The sequence below is a fragment of the Mustela erminea genome, chromosome 6, assembly GCF_009829155.1.
Source record: "Mustela erminea isolate mMusErm1 chromosome 6, mMusErm1.Pri, whole genome shotgun sequence".
NCBI classification, from domain to species: domain Eukaryota; kingdom Metazoa; phylum Chordata; class Mammalia; order Carnivora; family Mustelidae; genus Mustela; species Mustela erminea.
Genome location: NC_045619.1, coordinates 32225668 through 32239709, shown reverse-complemented (window position 1 = coordinate 32239709; position 14042 = coordinate 32225668). Strand labels below are relative to the sequence as shown.

Sequence of the window (14042 nt, the reverse complement as noted above, 5' to 3'; positions counted from 1 at the left end):
TGGCAGCCTAGTAATGGCTGCCAAATTCCTGCTCTACTTTACTACCCAGTTTAGACACCAAATTAAGACTGATTAGAGTTCCTATAACTCTACTCTAGATTCCAGGGAAAGAGAATCCAATTACTACAGTTTAGGTCATGAGGTCATGGTTATCCCACACTAATCTGGTGGGATGCAAGGCAGAATCAGGTAATTAAAAAAAAAAAAAAAAAAAAAGGCTGAAATTGAAGAACTCCAGGAGTCTACTGTTAAGTATCTGTCCTATTATGCATGTGATAATTTAAGATATTTACTCAAGGTCAATTAAAAAATTATACCCAAAGTTCTCTTCGTATGTCCATGCCCTCAATAATGCCATCACAGTCTGTTTTAAGTGTTGTCTGTGTAGCAAAAGCTAAAAGAAAATATATATATATTTTTACCCAAAACAGTTCATCACGTTTTTAATCCATGGAAATGTAAGTATCATAATGAAGAGAATCCAACTTAGATAAAGTGTTTTGTGGGTGGTGGGCATGTGTCAGAATGGGATACTTCATAAGAGTATGTGTGGTTTTCCTTAGGCTGATGTATTACAACATTTCTAGATTGCTTCTGGGAATCAGCAACTGAGTTAAATTGAAATAGAGTGGGAATAGTGGATGTTCTGCCAAACCTCAAGTAAAATGTTAACATTGTGGTTTTATAATTTCAGCCAATGTCTATTTTTTCCTAAAATATAAAGCACAATAAAGTTACTATTTTATTTCAAAAAGAAAGATTCTGAACTCAAATAAGGAAAATCTTTAATTATGTTATTAATCTTCTATATAACTTAAATAACAGAGTGTGCTACTTAATTTTTAGAAAAGAGGTTCACATTATAATAGATAGCAAATTTTAATGATATAATTTATAGAATTAAAATATTTCACTGTAATAAATTAGAAGATACAAGACCTTTACTTTTTTTATAGGAAAACTGATTGAGTATGGCACTCTTTCCCATAATAATAAATAATAAATGTGGTACAGTTCTGTACCACATTTGCAGCAAAAATGAACTAGATTGGTTTTACAGCACCTTTAAGAATAATGACAGAAAACAGAGCACTTAATTAGATCCATATTCTCTGTATTCTTGGTGCAACAGTGTACATTAGAAAATGGGAAACCATCAAATTCTCTTAAAAAATGTAGGCACTCTTTTCTCCTTTATATTTTCTTGAATAGATGTTTGAATAAGTGATTTTTTGTTTTTGTTTTATCATAACAAGCAAAGTTTCTATTGGATATCGAACTTGAAATTTCCAGGTCAAGATCAAAGGAATGAAGTCATGACTAGAGTTGTTGACCTAGATGGAGCTAAAGATGCAGCAGTGGATGAAACAACCCAGGTTGAGTAAAACCTAAATAATTAAATAAATAAATAAAACTTAGAAGAATGTATAGTGAAGAGATGCACAAAAGGAAAGTATACTGGAAAGATGTGTATTTCTCACACTTAAAAAAAAATGTTGCAGTAAATTCTGTTTGCTCTGATATACTCTCTGTGACATGGAAAAAGGTCCATTTAAAAGTCAAATTTTGCTTCATAACCAAGTTACCTATTTTAAAATAAAAATATGAATAAAGTCATGGCTCCATGTCAGTTAATCACAAATAAATGAAGGAGAAAAATCATCATCAAGTACAAACCTCGTAAAAGGTTTACAAGCTGTCTGGGATATCAGTCAATTTGGAAAAAGCCAGGAATCATTGATATGAATAAGCTCACTCATAGGTAGTCCCAGTCATCCATATGATTTGAAAATTAACACCTACACTGTTTTCAGTAGGTTAGCAAATCCTAAATCTCAAAACTTGAAACAGTTTTCACATGGTAACTCATGGAAGCAGGTAAGATTAAGCATTGAAAATTTCTAGAAATAGAAAAAAAATGCATTTTAAGTAGAAATCTATTACATACAAAAAGGGCAAAATAAAGTTCATTATCTGCAAATTTTATATTTCCATAATAGTTGATTCAATCAGAAAACAGCAACACATTTCAATAACTTTTTTTTTCTATTTTAAAACAGGAATCAAAAAATTAACTACTTTATGATTTTTATTTCTATTTAGAGATATGTTTTATGTGTAAAGTAAGATTATGTATATTTAAGATTATTTATATTTAATCTATTTATTTATTTATAAGTAATCTTAAGCTTATCAGGATAGAATATATCATTATGGATCACCTTAACATACTTCCATAAACAAACTTTTTTTTATTTATCTTTGCCTCATTCTTAGTTTTAAAAAAGCAGTTTGCAAACCTCAATATAGGGTAAATTAATTTAAACATTAGTTTCCAAGCATATATTCACTCTGTGAATAGACAGTCTAAAAAAATAAATACAATCTTCACTCTTTAAGGGTTAATAACTATAAAAGGGAAACTCAGAAACATCTATAAGTACACTTACTAGTTAATGGAGAAATAAAATTTGGTAAGTCCAAAGAATGAGACACTGTCTGGCAATGGAAAGGCACTACAACATGGATAAACCTCACAGTAGGCTACGTGAAAGAAGCCAGACATAGAAGACTACATATTGTATGATTCCATTTATATGAAATGTCCAGAAAAGGCAAATATAGAGAGACAGAAAGTAGATTAGTGGTTGGCTTGAGTCAGGATGAGAAATGAGAATGACTCAAAATAGACACAAGATTTCTCTTTGTGCTGATGGAAATGTTCTGAAATTCAATTGTGGGGAGAGTTGCTCACACAGTAAATGTGCTAGAAGTCACTGAACTATATACACTGAAAGCTGATGAATTTTATGGTATGTAAATTATACCTCAAAAAGCTATTTAAAGGTGAGTTCAATATATAAGCATGTATGTTTTCCGGAGATTAAAATAAAAAGGAAAATATCCTCTGCCAAAAAAAGTAACCTCATAGGAAAACACAAATCTCACTTTTCAGTTGGTGTTAATTTGTAAAAAGTACCAAATCTGATGTACAATAGTAGTTGTAAAATAACATGAAAGATGGGGCACCTGGGTGGTTCAGTCGGTTAAGCTTCTGCCTTTGGCAAGTCATGATCTTGGGATCCTGGGATGGTACCCCAAGTCCTTGGGCTCCCTGCTCAGTGGGGAGTTTGCTTGTCCCTCTCGCACTGCCCCTCCTCATGCTTATGTGCTTTCTCTCTCTCAAGTAAATAAGATCTTCCAAAAAAAATATATATATATATGTATATATATGGAGAAAATAGTTGAAAAAAATAGCCTGGTGATGGGTATTAAGGAGGGCACGGATTGCAAGGAGCACTGGGTGTTATATGCAATCAATCAATCATGGAACACTACAACAAAAACTAATGATGTACTGTATGGTGACTAACATAACACAACAACAAAAAAATGTTTCCTTAAAAAAATAAAATAATAAAATATGTGAAAGATTATTTAAAGTTCAGAGCAGGTTGAAGATGCCCACCCACCAGTGAAAAATAAAGTGTGGTTAAAGCACCACATGCAGGGGCGCCTGGGTGGCTCAGTGGGTTGGGCCACTGCCTTCAGCTCGGGTCATGATCCCAGGGTCCTGGGATCGGGTCCTGCATCGGGCTCTCTGCTCAGCAGGAAGCCTGCTTCCTCCTCTTTCTCTCTGCCTGCCTCTCTGCGTACATGTAATCTCTCTCTGTCAAATAAATAAATAAAATCTTAAAAAAAAAAAAAGCACCACATGCAAATGGTGGTGGTAAAGCTACCACATGCAAATATTTATCTAATGATAATTTAACATGCATTTAGTTATACAGTCTACATACCCTTCTAAGCCTCTAGAAGCATCTCCTAAATAACTTCTAAATTTTGCCATCCTTTAACCCTATAATTCTTAAAATTATAAAACATTCTGAAGGACTATTTCAAATCACCAGTTAAATACAATGCAATACTCAAAACTTTCTCTAAGACTTTAAAAGTTTGATATATGTTCATTCGAGCCATTAAAGTTCCATTCAATCAAAGGTGCATTATACTTTCCCCCTGCTTTTCTCATTTTATTGCAACAAAAAATATCAAAGTAACTTAGTGGTTTCAGTGACATACAGCAAAACACTAAGGGCTAAAATAATTGTTTTGACATTAATAATGTTTTCGAGGCACAAGTGTTTTGTTCTTTTGTTTGTTTTATAATTGTTTTTGCTTCTCCTGGAGAAAGAAAATTGATCATTCTCTTGCTGAATTCTGACTTGACTCTTACATTACAAAGCTTGATAAAACTTTAAGGTAACATTTCAACAGCATCCTCACAATAACTTCACAATTTTTGTATCTCTTATCCGAAGACAGAAGTACTAGATAAAATTAAAAAGAATGACAAAGCATGTTTTTCATACTTATCCATGATTCTTTTTCTTGCATTTATGTAGTGAAAAACAAAAATGCATAGATGAATATACCTGAGAAATGATCCTTTAATAAGTAATAAAAAGTATGTATTGGGGGATTTTGCCTCATGAATATATAAGGTAAGATTCTAGTATATAGTGTATGTACACATACCTGTCTATGTTTATATCACTGCTTGGCTGCCAATGAATGGCCAGATCTGCCTGTCGGTGTTCGAGCATGGGTCCGAGGCTCACTGTCTTTTTCTTGTCTCTTCATCAATTCCCCTGTTGTCTGAATCTGCTTGCCTATGTTATCTGCCTTCCTGTTCATCCACATCTCTATGCAGTATGTTGCCTGTCCCTGTGTATTGGTCTGTCCATCCCTGCCCCACTGTCAATTCTGATCTGTCAATCTTTCTCCACATTTACTTGTCAGTCTGTCCCTGTGTGCCTATCTGTTGGTCTATCAGATATAGTGTATATATATATACACTATATCTACATACATACTGATATATCTTTATCAGTATGCAGGTATGTACATGCCTGTTTATGATTCTATGTGTACCTAGGTGCAGGTGCAGATTAAAAATTTTCCTTTAGTCCAGATTTGGTCTGTACTCTACTCTACAAACAATGTGGTAGTTGACCAAAGTTTGGATATAACTAGAAAAGCAAAATGAAAACAAGAGTTGTAATTAAAGCCAAATACAAGAATTCTCAGAGTCAACGGAGAATATATAAGAACTTAAACACTTCAGAGAATTGTTTTTATGGGAATATCCCAGTTCTCAGTGTTATTCTCAAGATCCAGCCTACTCCCACCCCTATTGACAACCTAAAAATAATATTCTTCTTTGGCAATATAAACCTTCGTTCCCTCATGTAAATTCCACCAATTCTTGTAAAAATTTTCCCTTTCCTAAAATATTCCCAAGTTTTACCCCACAAGAATAATCCAAAAGAGGGAAAAAATATTGCTGGTAGAACATTTTCTAAAACTTAAGTTATTTTGTGACGAATAACACTAAGTAAAAGGAAGGTGAGAGAGAACTGCAAGATAACCCACGGTGGTACTTAATGTTCTAATTCCTACGTATTTCAAAGTCCACTTGCTGGTGAGGTGAGAAGATGAATCTCAGTATCTTGCCTGTGAACTAAAGATCTGCTTTTGAAATCTCCCATGGGTAATTCTTGGAAAAAAAACACAGACAGACGTGACACACACACAGACATGTACATAAATACCTTCACACACACACACACTCACATGGCTACTCACATATTTCTTTAAAAAACTGAGAGTAAATATAAATTCATATTAAAGATAAACAATTCCAGAACAATAGAATGTCCATAGTTATCCACTATAGTTATCTCCAAAAATATAACAAAAGGAAGTTTACTTTGGTTTTGCTCTACAATGTCCAGGGACCTAATAGAACCTAAAATTAACAAGACCCATTGCAATAATTTTCTAAACAATCATAGTGCTTTGTTAAGGTTCTACATACATACATGCACATATTTTAATTACTAGACATTATAATTCAAAGCTGAAACTATTAGAACTGCTATTTACTTTGATAGATTTTGGCAGGTGATAGACAACCTTCTTCTTTATGATGGTTATATTTCTCATATCAGATGCGGACATAGGACAATATCCCAAGAATATTTTTGTGCTAGTAAAGTGACAGAATAATAATTCATGAAGTAGGTCAACTGTACTTCCACTGCATGGTAGTAGTGGCCTATTTTTCTTTTCAAAGATGTTCTACCAAATTCAGATATGGCTAGATAATTCAGTATTTTACAGAAATACTGAAGGCATATTAGATGTACTGATGAAATTAAAAAGGACAATCCAGGAATTCACACAACACACAACATATGCTTCATAGAATTAAAGTAGACAGAGTTGCTACCTGGTGAAGTTTTCCTTTGAACAGGTCATTCTTTGAACACATTTAAACTGAGTACCTGTTGATTCCATAAAAATAACTAGAAATAATACAGTATTTATACCCAGTAGTCAGTTTTGTTATTCATTGTTTCCTCATATAATATGAATTATTAAATTAAGCATTAAATTACTTACATGCAAAATTAAATGTGAAATTCCTATGAGCTTCAAAATTATACCATTTTGTTCTTTAGGTTTTCTTTAATAAACCTAAGCTCTTTAACCATACTTATTCACCATATGATATTCTGAAGACAAAAAAAAAATTCTTAAAGAGATAATTCATGAACTCCATAAGAAAAGACAAACAAATTGCATAATTAACTAGAAAACCATCATGCCTACTACATTCACATAAAAATATGGGATTGAAATAAGCACTGCATCATTTCCATTCTCTTTCACCTGAACTGCTGTTTGATAGTAATTTTCAACATTTTCATAGCTGATCTTATAGTAAATGTAAAAATCTGTCATGATCTGAGAGCCTTATAGTATAGTGGTTAAATGCAAGACTGCGCTAGGATTCTCTAACCAAACCTTGGTTAACCACTAAGTTACTTATGCTAAATAACCACAGGTAATTGCTTCATCTCTCTCTGTCTCAATTTCCACTTTAGAGAAATGATTATAATAGCAGTTTCCTTGCAAGGCTATTGGTAGGATTAACATGAGAAAATATATGTTGTGTTTAGAATAGTCTTTGGCCCACAGAATCTATTCAACAAATGCAGAATGCTAGTATTAATGTTTTTTAGATGCCATTCTAACTTTAGGGCTATAAAAGTCCATTAAGAGTGAAAATAATAAGCTCTACAGATATCCACTTCAAATTGAGGAATTTGAAAGATTTTGGTAGAAAAAAAGATAATCTATATTTTTAGGCTAAAAATCAATGGCTATCTGCAAAGTAGACAATCTTGAACACGGAAGTTTAGAATTATATTTTTCCCAAACTTTGGAGGATCTTTCTGTTCTAGAGCAAGGGTTGGAAAACTATGCTCAGGGCCAAATATGGCTCCTATGAGCACTTGTATTTTTGTTTGTTTTGTTTCACTTTTTTTTTTTTTTAAGATTTTATTTATTTATTTGACAAACAGAGATCACCAGTAGACAGAGAGGCAGGCAGAGAGAGAGGAGGAAACAGGCTCCCCGTGGAGCAGAGAGCCTGATGCGGGGGCTCGATCCCAGGACACTGAGATCATGACCTGAGCTGAAGGCAGAGGCTTTAATCCACTGAGCCACCCAGGTGCCCCTTTGTTTCACATTTTTAAAGGGCTGAATAAGGACAAAGAGGGAAGAAGGAGGAGGAATATGTGACAGAGAGCTTATGGGGCCCCAAAATCTAAAGTGTCTACTCTATTCGTTATATAGGGCTGCTGGAACAAAGTACCACAGACTGTGTGGTATAAACAACAAAATTTTTTTTTTTTCTCACAATTCTGGAGGCTAGAAGCTGAGATCAAAGTGTCAGGAGAGTTGGTTTCTTTTGAGGTCTATTTCCTGGCTTATAGATAGCTGCCTATTCCTGGTGTCTTTACATGGGCTTCTCTTCACGTGTCTGTGTCTGTTTCCTCTTCTTCAAGGATATCAGGCATACTGGGTTAGAATTTACCTTATGACCTCATTTTAATTTAAATACTTCTTTTAAAAAATGTTGTCTTCAAATACATTCACCTTGCAAGATACTGGGAGTTAGAACTCCTAGACACAAGGAGATAATCACTAAGCTCAGATACACCTGTTTTCCCATAAAGAAAAGCTGAGGGAAAAACACCTCAAAGAATTGGTAGCTAAGCTGTTTAAAGTGAGGTCAAAGGGGCAGGGGTGACTTAATAAAAATATTTACTTAGAGGAAGCCATAGGCAGAGGAAGAACATAAGTGAACACATATCTGGGTCCCCCAAAGGGGATCAGATAACCATACTGAATAACGGGAAGCCCAATATCAGGGATAGGTTGAAGATGGTGATGTGGTGATAGCTATACCACACTCAGTACCATTTTTTAGTATTTACATCAACAAGTCCCTCTAGTATGATCTTATGATATTTTGTCACTCATTCCACACAACCATATGAATGTCATTACTATCCCTCCCACACATATTTACAGTTTAGAAACGGAGCTGGAATTCGGACACAGGTTCTAACCTCCTTAGATACTCAGTCAAAATACCCAAAGTTTGCAATCAAACAGCAATAGAACAAGAAATTCGAGGGTCTTGTAGAGAATGAGGTCAGATACCTAAACCCTCACGTAATTGGTGAGTAGGTCGATTCACTGATTTTAAGACAGGATTGGCGCTGACAACAGATAACGGACTAAAAAAGAAGGGCGGGGAGAGAAAGAGGAGAACAGAACAGCTTTTCAGCAGGAACTTGCGTTTGTATCCACATTTTGATCTAGTCATAATGTGCAAGATAATTTCCTATAACACACTTTCAAAATAATTATTTAGTGGTTCCCTTTTATAAAGAGGACATTTGTACATCTGTTTCCAAATTCCAATAAAAGATATATGAAAGACATATATGATGCTTAATTTACCTCTCCATATAACTCAGCATATTAAAGTAGGTTTCCTGTATATGCTTAACTCAATATGAAATGTATCAGAGAAATTCAGACTCAGAATTTTTCAGCAGTCTTGAGACCTAAAGAAAGCAGTTTCTAGCTTGGATTTGCATACTCTTTTTATAAAGATTCAAACTCACAGTTAAGGTCAACATCTGGCTGGATTGAACATTCACATTTAATAGTTTCACTCTCGTTAAAAAAATGTTTAGCATTTTTTCAAAGCAAAAGCTGTCTTTTGTTTTAATAAAAGTATTCATAGAGTTGCTTTGTTCCTTGAAGGGGTGGTTTGTATGCGTAAACTACTCTGTGCAGTTAGAATTTGAGGCCATCTCGCTAAACAAGCCACTGTAGCAAAATAAAATGCAAACAAAAGGGGCAAAGGGCACAAGATAATGAGCAAGAGGATTTACTGGCTTGTCTTCTATTTCCATATCTTTTAGGAGAAGGGAAAAATGGGAATATGAGATACAGTTCTATCTGCTTTCTCTGGTAAGGTATGGTTGAAAATTTAGATGTTTAATAGCCATAGAGAATATGCCAACCTATTTCTCAAGCTAATCTTAATTTCTAATTGTATCTCTGTATAGAGTACTTCTATAGAGTACTTTAGTGCTGAGCAATAATGACATGATCAATACATTATTTTTATCACTAAGACTTTTAAACAATGGATCTATGCTAATGCACATGTACACATACACATTCATACACACATATGCATCACTGAAGAAAGATGTGATTCACAGTAGCTTCATTTGGTACATTTTGTATGTGAGACTATGATATAATGCATTCAGAAATAAATGCTGTTTATCAAATATATGTTGGGCACACACTAATGTGTGATCTCTACTACTCACAAGAATCTAAAAAGTAGATACCACTGTCTCTATTATATACCTAATAGGAGAGAGGTATATGGGAGACCAATTAACTTACACAAACTTGCTTAACACATTTAAATCTAGTTTTCCTTATCCTCAATCCAAAGTTCTGCCTATGATGACATACTGGTCTATGGAGTAGAGTGGAGAAGGTATTTGAATACAACTGGATGATAAGCCTGGGATCCACAGTGAAGTTGAATGCAAATCACTGACCATTGAATACAGGGTATTTCATGTCTTACATGTGCGTAAGCAGCCACTAAAAAGCCAACCTTAATTGCCTTCCTCTGTGGGCACCAATTAGAAGTCCTGAAATATTAATAAACTGCCTGATTTAAGAGAAAATACCATTATGTACTTTCTTCCTATATCTTGCTTTGAAACACCAAACAATTCATGGGCATTCGATAAATATTAAATATTTAAGAGCAACTAATAAAATGAAATTATAGTAATATATTTTGCAATGAACTCACCATTAGATGAAGTAAAACAAGTTTTAGCACTAGACCTGGAAGCTGAGCAGATTTAGATAGCTGGGTAAGTGAATGAACCCTATAGGGAGGCAAGAGACACTAGCATGATATGGTAGAAAAGGTTAATAAGTCAGAGCAATAAAAATTTTTATTGCAATTTGACAACTAAAACTGCCCCTCCTGATTTTCATATTTGTTCTATTCATCTAACACCCAAAATATAAATTAAAGGATATATTACTAAGCTACTGTCATATCTCCCCTATGCTTGAATAAATAAATAAACAGTGTTAAATCACTTTAGCTTTGACATTCATAAGTCAGTGAATTATAAAACTGTGAGACACTCAGGCATGTATGCAATTTCAGAGAGTCTACTTCTGTAGATTTAAATTAGAGCTGCAAGTTACTGGGGAAGAAACCAGACTGGAAGCAAGCTCACCTTTTTTTTTTTTTTTTTAAGTGAGTGGAGGGAAAATAATCCATAAAGGAGAGAAAGCTTGCCAAATGGAGGAATCCACAGGGAAACCTTAATTTAAGCCCCTGTTCCTCAATCCTTGTAAGATTCATGAAAAAAAAAAAAAAGAAGAAGAAGAAGCACTTAACAGTACTCTTTGAGGACCCTATTCTCCTTCATCTTTTCCATTTTTCCCCTTTTACAATCCCTCTGAGGATAAGAGAAAATAAACTCCGAGTAACTATTTGGGTGACTCAATCCTCCTCCCTCTCCTTCATTCTTCTAAGAGTCTCTCAAAGGCTCAAAAGAAATGAGAACACACTTAACAAGTGCTTTCGTGAAGCGGAGCCACCATTTCCTCTCCCGAGCCTGTGATTAACCCACTGATGGGTCCACGGACTCTGTGTTCCAGTCCAAAGACAGCAGCAGGTATACCACGCTCCAGGTGAACTACACCTGCTATTCCACCTATTCTAATAGTCATTTTTAACATGGAAGAATACTGATACCATGAGAGGGTTCGCTGAGCCTATGCACACAATAAAACACTTAAAAACATCAAGACCCCTAATACCATATTTTAAAATATTTCTTCAGTTTTCATAAGCTCACTGTGATTACTGTGTGCTTGCTTTCTATCCTACACACCCACTCACTTGCTAACACAAAACACCCTCCTACACACATACCTTTAACTTTTAGGAAACAGGCACAGTAGTCACCCCTCTGTCTGGTCGAATATATCATAGGTACAATAAGCTAAATTTCAGGGTAGGATGAGTCTTTTTCCATTTTTATTAATTCAGTTAATATTCAGAAGTTTGCCAGCTTTCCACGTTTTACTTTGCTAAACAGTTTTGTGTACTTCACAGATGTACTGGGGCTTTTCACTTGACAGAACAAAGTTGAATAACAAATTTTTATGATAAGCATATTTTACTAAAAATGTAGCAATTAATTTTAGAAAGATTCTTTCAAACTTAAAAGTAAAGACCTATAAAGCCAGAAAAGTACATCAATATAATATTCTCATAAAGACTCCCACTGGAGTTTCTTTAAATCAAATACGTTTGTCATTCATATATTTATATACCATAAATATCAATGGCACCAAAATTAACAGCAGCATTTGAGACAAAGTTTGTATCAGAGAATATACGGAGGAAACATCATGATTATGTAAAAATATTTTTAAGATGTATAAGGTTAACTGAGTTTCCAAAGTATGTATTTCCCTTCATTATATGCTGCAGCTACAAAAAATCCTCAAGAGAATTAATATGAACTTATGATAATGCAGCTTGCAGCACGGTTTTGTTTTGGTTTTGCCTGTTTTTGCTGACAATGCAATTCCAACTACACCGTGCTAATCTTTACTAAAGGAGTCGGATTATTCACCTATAAACATGCAGCAATAAAGTGTCATTCTTTAGTCAATACTGACTACTTAACATCTTTCTCTTTTTTACCGGTTTGGATCTCCAGCTCATTAGATCATCACCTGATAAATAGGAGAGGGTAATGAATTGAGAAAATACGTACCTTCAGAGAAAACCTGCCCGATAACAATAATCCATTAGAAAACTGGCAATATCCTCTGATCTATTGCCCGCAAAGCTATGACTTGATGGAGAGTTTCATTCCCTGGGCTCAGTTCTCCAGAAGAAAATCAGCACAATTTAAATATTTCTTGGAATGTGACAGCTCTCCAGATCCCTGGTTGCATTCTGTTCCCCAGGGATGGCAATCTGGTGTTCCTGTGTGCATAGAGCAGTGAAGATGAATTGAAAATGCTTGAGATAAATTAGGAATGGCTAAGTTAAAATTGTCTCTGCTCCAGACTCTCTCATCTGCAGTCTGTAAGCCTGTTTTTCTGTGAAAAAGCTAGATGGCAGGCTGCCTCAGTAAGTTCTTCTTAAGCGACACAGAGCATTTTCAATGAAGAAAAATTCTCCCATTATCTAAGCTAATGTGACTGCTGCTAAATCTAGTTTTTAAAGTGTCTACTAGCATGAAATTCATTTTCACTATTGCCTTCTTTCAAACTACTGTCTAGAATCCATACTATCGTGCTATATACATTTCTATCTGAGAGAAACACTTAAAGTTTTCAGCTAACAAATTAAATCATATCCCTTTTGCTGTTTTAAAGATCATTTATGTATAGAACATGTCTCCTTTAGGTCCTAAAGCCATTTTACTTCACTGTGTTATATGTAGAAGGTTTTGTTTTAAGATGTAGCTTAATATGAAGAATTATATTTTTTATCAATAGTCACTTCTTTTAATGCGGTTTCACAAAGAAATGTGTCATTTTCAACATAAATAAAAATTCAGAAGGTATATATAAATAGAAAAGGGGATACAGAATCCTAATATGTGACCACAGAAGTAAATATTGACTCTTCAAATACTCTCCTAAAGAAAATAAGATGTTCCAAATTAAACTACACTTCATAAATTATTCTTTCTAAACAAAAACAAGCCATTTTTGAATACTGTTTCAGTTGAATGATACATTGTGATGAAATATATTTTTCTGCTCAGTTAGGTAGTTCTTTTAGAATTTTAGCAATATTCTAAATATGAGACTTAGTACACTTTACTTGTGTGTTGGCAATATACAAAACACAGAAGGGTTATCAAAATTTTCAGCTCCATTTTTTTTAACTTGGATTTTCTATATAAAACAATTTATATATTATCAGAAAGGACAATTAAGACCATCATAATGCATGAGCTCATGTACTTTTAAAATGCTGCTTAAGAAAATTACAATATTGTCTTTCCATAACTTTCCTCATGACATTCTGTAATGCTCTATGTCTGGTTATTTCTTGTGTAAACAAACTGTTGCTTCCGAGACAAAACTTAGGTGCATACATTGTGAGGGAAGCAAAAATGATCTGATGTGATGACCCGAGAGCCAAAAGAAAAAAGTAAATCAAATTTTCCATTTTTTCTTCCATCCGTCCTATAGCTGATCACTTTATTCAGGAGGTGGAGGGGAAAAGAAATGGGAGAGGCATAAGGAAACACTAGAGCAAATGCTCCAGCTTCTCTCTCTCTTCAGAAGTGACAACACTGCAGCTATCACTGGGGAAAAAAACACAAGGGAGTCCAAAAGAAGTAGCTTCACTATTCCAGGGGGGGAATTCTAGTTATCTAGCCGATTCTTCAGAGACCATGAAAGAAAAAGAAAGGAAGGAAAAAAGGGAAGGAGAAGAGCTACTTATCACTCTCAATTGCTGTTTTTATAATGACCACGGTGGCTGAAGATACATAAAGCAAATGAAAAATGTTAAAAGT

The 14042-nt window shown here is 34.3% G+C and overlaps 1 protein-coding gene across 7 annotated transcripts in view; it reads right to left on the bottom strand.

The window, feature by feature from the left end:
* Nucleotides 1–12578, bottom strand: part of MGAT4C (MGAT4 family member C) — a 729258-nt gene extending 716680 nt beyond the window's left edge. For 6 of the 7 annotated variants that reach the window (XM_032346835.1, XM_032346840.1, XM_032346838.1 and 3 more), the window contains exon 1: nucleotides 12276–12578. The gene's annotated coding sequence lies outside the window, so the exon portion shown is untranslated. Of the gene's footprint in view, nucleotides 1–10276; nucleotides 10356–12275 lie in introns of all 7 variants that reach the window. The other variant, XM_032346837.1, reaches the window with a different exon arrangement.
* Nucleotides 12579–14042: the final 1464 nt, after the last annotated feature.